The sequence below is a fragment of the Nicotiana attenuata genome, unplaced genomic scaffold (assembly GCF_001879085.1).
Source record: "Nicotiana attenuata strain UT unplaced genomic scaffold, NIATTr2, whole genome shotgun sequence".
NCBI classification, from domain to species: Eukaryota; Viridiplantae; Streptophyta; class Magnoliopsida; order Solanales; family Solanaceae; genus Nicotiana; species Nicotiana attenuata.
In genome coordinates this window covers 40238-51810 of record NW_017673728.1, presented here as the reverse complement: position 1 = coordinate 51810, position 11573 = coordinate 40238, and the positions used below count along the sequence as shown (strand labels likewise).

Below are 11573 nucleotides of genomic sequence, written 5' to 3'. Positions count from 1 at the left end.
TGAGTTAGAGGGCTCGGATGTGATTTCTGGTGATTCGGTTAGCTTCGGGGGATGATTTGTGACTTAAGAGCATGATCGAAAGTGATTTTGGAGGTCCGGTGTGGAATTAGGCTTGAATTGGCGAAGTTAGTATTTTGGCGAATTCCGGTTGGTGGGTGAGATTTTGATCCGGGGGTCGGAATGGAGTTCCGAGAGTTGCAGTAGTTCCGTTAGGTGATTTTGGATGTGTGTGCAAAATTTCAGGTCATTCAGAGATGTTTTGGTTGGGTTTTTGATCGAATGCGTAATTCGGAAATTTTTAAGAAACTTAGGCTTGAATCCGATGTGATTTAATGGTTTTAGCGTTGTTAGATGTGTTTTGAGGATTGGAACAAGTTTGAATGAGGTGTTAGGATGTGTTGGTGCTTTTGGTTGAGGTCCCGGGGGCCTCGGGGTGAATTCAAGTGGTTAAACGAGAGTTTTTGGAAGTTGCTTCAGGTCTGAGATTTTTGTCATCTGGTATTTCCGCTTCTGCGGAAATGGACCGCAGAAGCGGGTGGAAAAGCGCAAAAGCGATCTTGTGTTGAATTGATGAGTTCCGCATAAGCGGACCCCTTTTCGCATCAGCGGGTCCGCAGGTGCGAGTGAATAACCGCAGAAGCTGAGAATATGTCGCAAAGGCGGAAGTGGTAAGTTAAGTGAGAAACCGCATAAGCGGGGAAATGGCCGCAGAAGCGGTCCCGCATATGCGGAAGCGGGACCGCATAAGCGAAAATCGCAGTAGGCAGAAGGGGTTTTATAATATCATATTTCATCCGCGAGCTTGGGGTATTTTCCACCATTGTTGAGCGACCTTGAGAGCTTTGGGCGAGGATTTTGGAGAGTTTCGACTGGGAATCGATTGGAGGTAAGTCCCTTGGCCTAATTATTCGAGTTTATGGTAGATTTAACATGAAAATTAGTGGAAATTCATCAAAAGGGGGTAAGTTAGGGCTTGAAAAATTATAAGTTAAAAATGGAATTTGGAAGGTCAAATGAACTCCGATTTTGATAAATTTGATATGCATGGACTCGTGGCGAGACGAGGTATCCGATGATGTGAATTTTATATTTTTTCGAGAAGTGGGCCCGGGGCTCGGGTTTTGCCAACTTTGTGATTTTCGATGTTTTTCGAGTCTTTTCGATTGGGTTATATCCCCTTAGCCTATTGTAATGTATTTCTTGTGGTCTTGATCAGATTTGACGCGCGAGGAGGTCAATTCGAGAGGAAAAGGCATAGCGAGCTAGACTTTGGGCCGGCGTGAGGTGAGTAATGGGTGTAAATGATGTACTGAGGGTTTGAGACCCCGGAATTTCACATCGTACCGCTATATTGAGGCGAGGCACGCGCTCTATGACGAGTGCGGGGCTGTTGGTTATTGGGGATTGTGACTTGGTCCGTCCCGCTGATCTTTTACTGTGTTTTTCTACTAGAACTTGTTAGAAATCATCGTTATTTGGATTTGACTGTTGTATTTGGGCTTCGTGCCGGTTATTTGGATCCTTCAGGGATTGATTTCACTGATTTGCATACTTTGCACATTGTTTAACCTCATTCCAAGGTTTTAAGTACTATTTTTGCAAACCCAGCCCCTTTTTCTAAACTTGAAAAATTCAAATGATACTTTAAATGATATTTTGGGCTGTGGATTACTGATCTAAAAGTGCCCGATGGGCTTATTGTGATTTCTGGATTTATGGATGGCTCGGGCTGCACGCCGCAACAGTACTATGTGATATTGAGGCCGAGGGCCTGGTTGGTGCCACGAGATGGCTTATTTGCGCTTGGGCTGTAGGAGCCCCTCCTGATTCTGTACACACCCCCAGTGAGTGCCGTCGACGTTAAATATATGGTTGGCTCGGACTGCACGCCGCAGTGGGTACCTGAGTGTACCGGTATTTGCATTGCATTGCATTATGGCATTATTCCTTACCTATTACCTGTCATGGTTTTTTCTGTACTATTACTTTATTGACTTGTCGGTTTTACTGTTAAGGTTTGGTACTGCCTGGTATAGTGGCCTTTGGTTTTTCACTGATTTCTTATCTTCAGTTGTTATTTATGCTTATTACTCACTGAGTCGGAGTACTCACTTTACTCCTTGCACTTTGTGTGCAGATTTAGGTGCATCACAATCTGAGGGAGGACCTGTCTAGCTGGGCAGCATTTCACCGGGAGCATCGAGGTAGCTGCATGGCATTCGCAGCCTTGATCCTTCCCTCCTATCCCTATCTTTCATTATTCCGTTTCTTAGACAGTCTTGTTATAGGATGACACTCTGTATTAAAGGCTCGTAATCGTGACACCGGATCCTGTTTTGGGTAATGTTCTAGTATTTTTATTGGTTTTCAGTATACTACTCCGTGCTCATAGTAGTTTGATAAGATGGTTTAGTAATTCAGTATCTGTGCTCGAATTCCTGAATTATCATAAGTTGAGATTTGTGGTTGAATGGTCGGGCTTGCTTAACAATGTGTTGGGCGCCATCACGACCGGGGTTTGGGTAGTGACAACTATGGAAATAGACTGCATCCAGTATGTCCGGAAATGCCATCGCTGTTAGATACATGCAGACATGATAAAGGTACCTCCGAGCGAGCTTAACACAACAAGCTCACCATGGCCGTTCGCCGCTTGGGGAATGGATGTTATTGGACCAATCGAGCATGCCGCTTCCAACAGACACAGGTTCATCCTAGTAGAAATCGACTATTTCACCAAGTGGGTCGAAGCAGCATCTTACAGAGCAGTGACTAAGAAAGTCGTGGCAGACTTTGTACGCGACCGCATTGTTTGCCGATTCGGGATTCCAGAGTCAATTATTACTGATAATGGCTCCAGCCTCAACAGCGACTTGATGAAAGCTATGTGTGAAACCTTCAAGATCAGACACAAGAATTCTACAGCCTACAGGCCTCAAATGAACGGAGCTGTAGAAGCCGCCAATAAGAATATCAAGAAAATATTGAGGAAAATGATAGAGAAGCATAAACAGTGGCACGAGAAGTTATCATTTGCTCTATTAGGGTATCGCACCACAGTTCGCACATCAACTGGGGCTACCCCCTATATGCTGGTTTATGGTACAGAAGCCGTCATTCCCGCCGAAGTAGAAATTCCTTCCTTAAGGATCATACATGAAGCTGAGCTCGACGATGCAGAATGTGAAGAGTCGTTACGAGCATCTAGCTCTTATAGATGGGAAAAGAATGAATGCAGTGTGTCATGGCCAACTTTATCAGAACAGAATGTCCAGAGCCTTCAACAAGAGAGTCAAGCCCAGACAGTTCATGCCAGGGCAGTTGGTATTAAAGAAAATTTTTCCACATCAAGACGAGGCCAAAGGGAAGTTCTCTCCCAATTGGAAGGGTCCTTACATGGTTCACCGGGTTTTGACAGGAAGAGCCCTCATACTTGCAGAAATAGACGGAGAGATCTCGCCAAAGCCGATTAATTCAGATGCAATCAAGCGTTACTATGTGTAATCTTCATGTCTTCCCTATATGATGTAAATTGAACTACGCCTAACCCGATTCCCGTTTAAGAGGGGATACGTAGGCAGCCCTATGGGTTCGGTCACAATTCAATAAAATTTTCATTTCCCCCGAAATTGGAAACTGGGGCAGAATTTTGAGGAGGACCCTCAAAATTCCGAAGTAATTTCAGCCGATCGTCGCACGAGCAACAGTCAGAAAATGTCAACCCATCAAACTGGGGCAGAATTTTGAGGAGGATCCTCAAAATTCTGTAGCAAGAGAGGTTGCAATGTCTCGAACCGCGTCACAGTCGTCGGTTCATCTAAAAATTATTTTTAATTATGCATCTGTGTTATACTTTGACAAAATCACGCATGTTTATCATAGAAACTGCTTTGGTCGGCAACGCTACCCCAATGATACCGACAGTATCACCAGGTCAAAGCCAAGCAGATCAAGCAAAGCCAGGGGGATGCGAACTAACCTTCCCCTTTACAAAACTCACGATTTTTCTTTGGATGCAGGCACCAAGATTACGAAATCATTGAACACATTGTACGCCCACAGAGCAAAACATTGTTCAAGAATACGATTCTCCGAACCATCGCACTTACCGATCTTTACTATCAGCACGCACCCGCAGTGTTCCGCACGTCACAATGCTCCCAATAATCACCATTCCGCAATCTGCTATCAGCTAAGAAAATCTACTGTCATCTGCTATTTTATTTTTTGCATAAGGCTACCATTCTGCCTTCCCATCTGCATAAGGCTACCATTCTGCCTTCCGAGGTTAAGTTCTACATCTATCTGCATTTGCATTGCATAAGGCTACCATTCTGCCTTCCAACTTGCATAAGGCTACCATTCTGCCTTCCGAGGTTAAGTTCTACCTCTATCTGCATCTGGATTGCATAAGGCTACCATTTTGCCTTCCGAGACTAAACGCTGTCTCCATCCACATTGCACGGCTGAAAGATCGCCACATTGCACGGCTGAAAGATCGCCACATTGCACGGCTGGAAGATCGCCACATTGCACGACTAAAAGATCGCCACATTGCACGGCTGAAAGATCGCCACATTGCACGGCTGAAAGATCGCCACATTGCTACTGCATCCTTCATGGGCTAAAATATCGCCAACTTATCCAAAGGAGTCATCGTTCGGAGGCACCATCCTCATAGCCCGAGAACACCATGTCATGGCCTGAGGATCCCTTTCAATCTCTTGTATATCATTATTCAAAGGCATCATGGTTCGGAGGCACCATTTTCATGGCCCGAGAGCATCATTTCATAGCCTGCGAATCCTTTATTATACGCTTCATGGCCCAGGACACCATGGTCTAAAGACATCATCCTAATCGTCTGAGGACAACATTCATGGTCCGATGGGAATTTACATCATGTCTAAATTTACGCACAATATATGCTTGTATTAGTTATTTGCAGGTAAACCGGCAAGCAACGGCCGTCCCAGCAGGAGCATTTTCGCTCCAGTGCCCGCAGCCACATCAGACCTAACTGCGCCCGTAAGCCTTTCATGCACCCTGACCGAAACATTGGGTCCGTTCTTGGAAAGTACCTGTCGGCATACTCCGCCGATGGATCCTGAACTACATATGGCCTGATTCCTGTAAGACCAAGGATATGTAGGCAGCTCAGAAGCCAGGGCGCGGCCTATCGTCTTCAAACCGTTTCGTTCGGTCAAAATTGGCCATCATATCTTTACCCGACAACTCTTTCATCCTTCCCGGGTAAAGAGGGGCAGCTGTTGATACCCAATTTTTCCCCTATATATATTTTATATGCAGAATACTTTCAAAATAGCATATGTATGCATATATAGGTATATCCAAGTGTTTCCTTATTTTTCCTTAATTTTTAAAAGATTTTTAAATTAATTTATTCCCCTATTTTATCCATAAAAAACAAGGTCCAATAATTATTTCTAAAGTTATCATTTTGGTGATTCACTTGTTGAACTTTTTATTTATACCAAAATATAGCTAAGATAATTTTTGCATATTTTTTATAAATTTATTTAGTATTTTTAAAGCTAAATTGCATGTAATTGCAATATTAGCCCCTTTTAAGATTTAATTGCGTTTATATTGATAAAAATTAAGTCCAGTATTTTAAATTGATAATTATGTGTTACAAATAATTTTAGTACCTGTAATTTATTTCCAGAAATTATTTTATTATTTTCTATAAATCAAATAGGGAAAATTGGCTATTTAAATCTTAGCCCAATTTCATTTCGATTATAGCCTAAATTTGACCCCAATTTAAACCCAATTACCCTGGCCCAATTCCTACTCATACCCGACCCCCAGCCCAATTAAACCGACCCATACCCGGATCCCCACTTACGCGTTTAAATCCAGGCCGTTGATCATTCAGATCAATGGCCAAAAAATCATCCTTGCCTAAATTAATTCTAAACGACCCCTAAACCCCATCATTTCCCACCATACGCTGCCTTTGAATCCCTCCTCTCCCCAAATCCTCTCTACAACAACCCCAAACCCTACGCCGCCCGCTACCCTAAACTCCATGGCCTTTCGAGGTCATGGGAGATCTGTACCAGCCTTCCATGACTTCTACGTGTTTGGTTCTGTGGTCTCATGACCAGACTTTGAAGGGGCTTGGTCCAGTCTTTGCTCGATGACCTTTCTCCGGTCATCTCTGACCTTTCTCCGGCCAGCCATGGCCATTCGAGTCAGACCTTTGACTCTCCTGTTTAGATCGGTAACTTTCAAAGCCTTTCTTGTTGCTTTTGGGTTCTCCTGAAACCCTAATCTCTAAGACCTTTTCGACTTCTTTCGGACTTACCTTAGATCTATGCTTTCCATGAGTTTTCAAACGCCTTCTCGAAGCTTCTTTAACTTTGCTTTCAAAAAGACTCTTCATTTTTTTCCGATTAGGGTTTTCCTTCAAGCTCTTCTTTTCAAAATCTTTTCTCTGATTTTAATGTGTCTGTGATTCTACTATGTTTGTTCATGTTATTCTCCTATCTGAGTTTAGCATGTTAAAAACCCTAATTTCTTTTGGGTTCATTCGAGTTTCTGAAGCTGTTTGCTAAGTGTTTGTTTGATTTATTTATTTATCATCTTTAAACTCGATTGACGTGGAAAACCCTAATTTCTTTTGGGTTCATTCGAGTTTCTGAAGTTGTTTGCTAAGTATTTATTTGATTTATTTGTTTATCATCTTTTAAGCTTGAATATTGTTGAAGAAACCTATGTCTTTGGGTTTGAAACTATTCGTTTGAATGCCTGACTCGATTCGAAGTTCCTTTTGTTTCAGAATCTCTTTTCTTTGTGTGATTCCTCTGATTCTGGGCTTTTACTATCTTTAAAACTCGACTATGCCTGGAAACCCTAACTTTTCAAAAGGGCCCTCATCCTATCTCCTTAGGATAATTTCAAGCCCTTACCCTATCTCTGGTTATCAAATAAGCTTAGAAATGAACCTTGTAGGTGTCCTAATGCACCACAAATCATTAGGTGGCGACTCTTCAAATGCAAAACCCAGTTCCCAAAAGGAACGAGTTGCCCTATACCCAAAATATCATAAACCTGATTCTCCCGACGCAAAGAGGGAAAAAAGGGGGCGCGACAACCGTCACGACATCCTATGGAGGGAAATTTGGGGTCGTGACAATATTAGAGTGTGAGGTTGAAAACAGGTTCAACTTGGCGAGATTAGTTCTAGCCACAACCTATTTGACGGTAATCATGATTTTTGTTGGAAAAATTTGACTGGAGTGCTACGCACGTTGAGACAAACTTTGTGGTGGAGATTTGGAGATGCGACTTGTTGAATACTATGTGAAGAAGGTGGATCAAAATTATTTTGTCAGAAAATTTAGGTCAAGGGGAAGAATTGTTAGGTATTTGTCCTGATTTTCTTACCATATTTGATTTTCCTATCTCTTGAAGGAAATGACAACATATTTACCATAATTGGATTTTCCTTCTTGTAGAAGAAAATTATAAATTTCTCATATTTGGCTAGTCCCTTTTCTTATAGGAAAAGGTTTGGACTTCTATAAATTGAGAATCCTTCCTTCTCATTCAGCAACATCCACAATGTAGCCATATGGGGTTTGAAAGTCGTGTTTAGGGGATAATTTCACGGGATAAGTGTTAGTATGTCACTTGTGTTTGCCTCTTCGTGAGGTTGTTTTCTCTCGATATTTTTTACTCTCTTTTATATAGCGGATTGCTCATCTCCACGATGGATTGATGTAGGTCAACTGACCGAACCACGTTATATATTTGTGTCTCTTTTGATATATTTTTCTTTTATTGTCTGATTTATTATCGTTCAAGGTTTGTTTTACTAGCTTTCGCATGACACTTAATTTTTTCGGTATTAACACAATAATGGTAGACTTGGTTCCAGGAGTAGAGGGAAAAGATATTGGTTTCTAGACTTCAAAACAAATGGGTCCAATCTTGAAGAAACGGGCAAAGAGCTAAGTCAGCTTGGCCAACCATACAATGCAAAATATTTTGGGATCAATGATCATGTTTACTAGGTTTAACGCGCATGAAATTGCAAAAGAAAAAAAAAAGAAAAATCTTGTATGAGGCTGAATTCGATTTTTTATTGTACAAAAAATATACAGGCGTGATGCTCCGATTTTAAAATAGATTTACCTTGGGTCGGGAGTTTTAAGAGTAACTGATGTTTCTCTAATCTATACTATATTAGAAGTAGGAAGCCCTTAAGTTAAAAGTTAAATTACAGAAATGCCCTTCTAAATATTTAAATTCCTTAATTATTTTTTTAAAAAAAAAAACTAACACCGATTAGCTTGTTCTCAACCAGAAGAATTGACACGGTTGAGATGGACGCGTCCCTTGGCAGACATACTACACTACACGAGTGTTGGAACATAGAGTTTAAATATTACCTATGGTTTATTGAAAGTTTATATCATAAGGACATGCATTTTCATTATTTCTATTCTTACACAGAATTCAACAAACCTAATTGCATCTTCAAACCCTGAGGGACTTAGGAATATATTGACCAATCACATATCATTTAGAGCATGGTTTATGACTCAAAATTATTTTCTATGAGGGAAACTATGCCAATGAGATGAACAGAGAAAGAAATGACGACAAAATCAGGTTTTATTTTCTTTAATTACTTTACTCATTTTTAATTAATTTTCTATCCTAAGTGATTTATATAATTCATTTTTTATGAAAATTAAAGTAGATGCTAATTACGTGTCGTATCAAAAAAAAAAAAATTACATCCTGTGACGATTGGGAATAATATATGTTTAGGTCAATTTTGCCATTTGTTTTAGCAAATGAAATTAGTTTGTTGGTTTATAATTTGGTTGCATGTATCAAGTGTGTGGAAGGTTATTTTCAAAGTTGCAAGACATGAATTACAAATTTACACTATTATTTGAGAACATGAAAATGATATATTATATGTATATTATTCTAAGTCAATAAAAATGTACAGCTGTTTGTTTGATCAGACTAAACAATTAAATTTTAATATTTTCTAGAATATAAAGGATTAGGTGAAAATTTATTGGAAAAGAAAGTCATCAAATCCTACAAAGTGATAGAGGAGTTAAATACTTCTCAATGAAGGATAAAAGATGCATACAGAAAAGGAAATTTTGAACTAAAAACTAAAGTAATTTAAAATTATCCACACTGGTAGTTAATAATTTAATAATTGAAGATGATATTCCGTTAATTGTAGACAAGACTCGAGAGTATAATAACTCTGACAATATGTAGTATGAATCTTAGTTATTCTTTCAATAAAAGAATATAAAATCTCCTATTGAGTATACAAGGAGTTAAAAATAAGTTAAAAAGAAGAAGAGCTTAGATACTTATTTTGCTCTTCTCTAGCGATGATTATCTTGGCTGAAGGAAGTAGAAAGGAGGTTTATACTTACTAATTTAAATATTTATTTTTTTGAATTTGGATGAGGATTATAAGTCATATAGTGAAGAATAGATATATTCAAGGACTAATTATGCACCCCATAAACGAGAAGAAAGATATTAATTGGTAAAAAAAATGTACAGAAGAATATCATTCTATGAATTAATACAATATCTCCAAAATAGTTGCATATAAAATTTGATAATGTGATATATCTACTATTCTTAAATAATAATTATTAGATTTATATTTATTGACATGCTTTCTTAACAAAGTATTACAGGTATCAATGAATGTAAATTTACATATTTACATGATTCGTTCATTTATGATAAGGTTATGGTTCTTCTAATAAGATCCATTTGAGGAAAGGTTTATCTGCAATTTGATATTTAGTTAAATGAATGAGAGATAACATGCTAAAAGGTTAACGGTAATAATATATATGTTTGAATTACCTAATTTGCATTGCATTGTTTATTCGTTATGCTAATCGGTCAGAGTTGTTGCCTTGCGGGAGAAGACAATTACATCATTCCATCTTTAACTCAAGGGAGCATTTGGTGCTTTCGGGCACCACTTACCGGATCATTATCTTTATTTTTCTTTTCATATGTATACTATTATTAATCTTCATAACCCTTGAGGAAAGGTAACATTATAACAAAATAATTGTGTTCTTAAGTATCGGAGAGAAGTCGTATTCCCGCATTGGGAAGCTTGGCAACACATGAGTCTTACTCCCGCATTGGGAAGCTTGGCAACACATGTATAAGCATGCATGTTATTGCTTCTCTGGGTTATAAGACTATTCGCAAAATGATTTCTATGAAGTACAAATCTTGTGATATACCATAGAAAACCAAAGTGTATCTTTATTTTTTTCTTTGTCAGCATCAATTCTTTTATTGCGCGCGCGCGCACACACACACACATATATATATATATATATATATATACACACACACACACACACGTATATATATGTGTGTGTATGCATGTGTGGATATATGTATGTGTGTGTAACGGTACAAGGATTAGCTATAAATTCGATAATAATATCAACATACAACTAAACGTTAACGTTAATTCGTCTAATACACAAACTTTAACGGTAATTTGCTATCAAGTATGTGTTTGTCTAGAGAATTCAACTTCATCTAAAAATGAAGAATATGCTTTCAAATTCGTCCAAAAGTACATTATGTTTTTGCATGATGATAGATAATTCACATGGCCAAACAATCTTCAATGTTGAACTGTATCTACCACAACATGTTTTATCATATGGCAAACTTTATGTTGTACTTTCTAAAGGGAGCCAATATCCACAACACGAGGTCATGATAGAGTAACAAGAACTGATAAAGAAATGTACACCAGGAAATATTATATATGAGTGGAAGTATTATTAGATAAGATACACTTCAGTACACATTTGCACCTCATAAAATCAAAATAAGCAAAAAATTAGAAGTTTCTAATTAAACTATAATAGTTCATCTTTGTAAGTTAAGAGGATATCCTATCATCTTAACATCGACAAATAAATCACAGACGATCCACATTGATCATTCGCTAAAACTTGCACTTTATTTTTTCATGTATAATTATTTTCTCAAAATTTTATTTTAATAATATTAATATTATTTTATAAAGTCATGTACTATGCGACTCAGCAACGCACGCACGTGTCGAAAAACTAGTAACTAAGATAAGTGTCTAATGTAGCCTTATTTGAAATATTCTAACAATATAGTTAATCTTATAACAGGAGCGAACTTGTATCATTTTAGCATTTGCCAACCTAAAAAAAAAAAGGCATTTAACTGTATTAGATTTGTATACAGTAGGCAAAAATTGAGCAAAAAAGTGGGACCCTGGGTCGGATGATTGAACCCGACGTGAATCGAACACGCAACCTTCTGATCTGGAGTCAGACGAGCTACCATTGCGCCACGGATCCGGACATGCTAAGATGGACAAACTAAAATTAGTTAATATTTCTTAGGTATTTATCTTCGTTCAGGAAATGGTTAATTTTGGCTAACAATTCTCATCAGCTAATCAGTCGTATTATTTATTCCAACGCCTATCTTTCTTAAGATTTTTCCATATGTTAGTAGTTTAAATTTAA

The 11573-nt window shown here is 38.4% G+C and overlaps 1 non-coding gene across 1 annotated transcript; it reads right to left on the bottom strand.

Annotated features, from left to right (window-relative positions):
• Window positions 1-11330: 11330 nt before the first annotated feature.
• Window positions 11331-11402, bottom strand: TRNAW-CCA. The gene has a single exon. It is a non-coding gene; the product is annotated as a tRNA-Trp (tRNA).
• Between the last annotated feature and the right edge of the window lie 171 nt (window positions 11403-11573).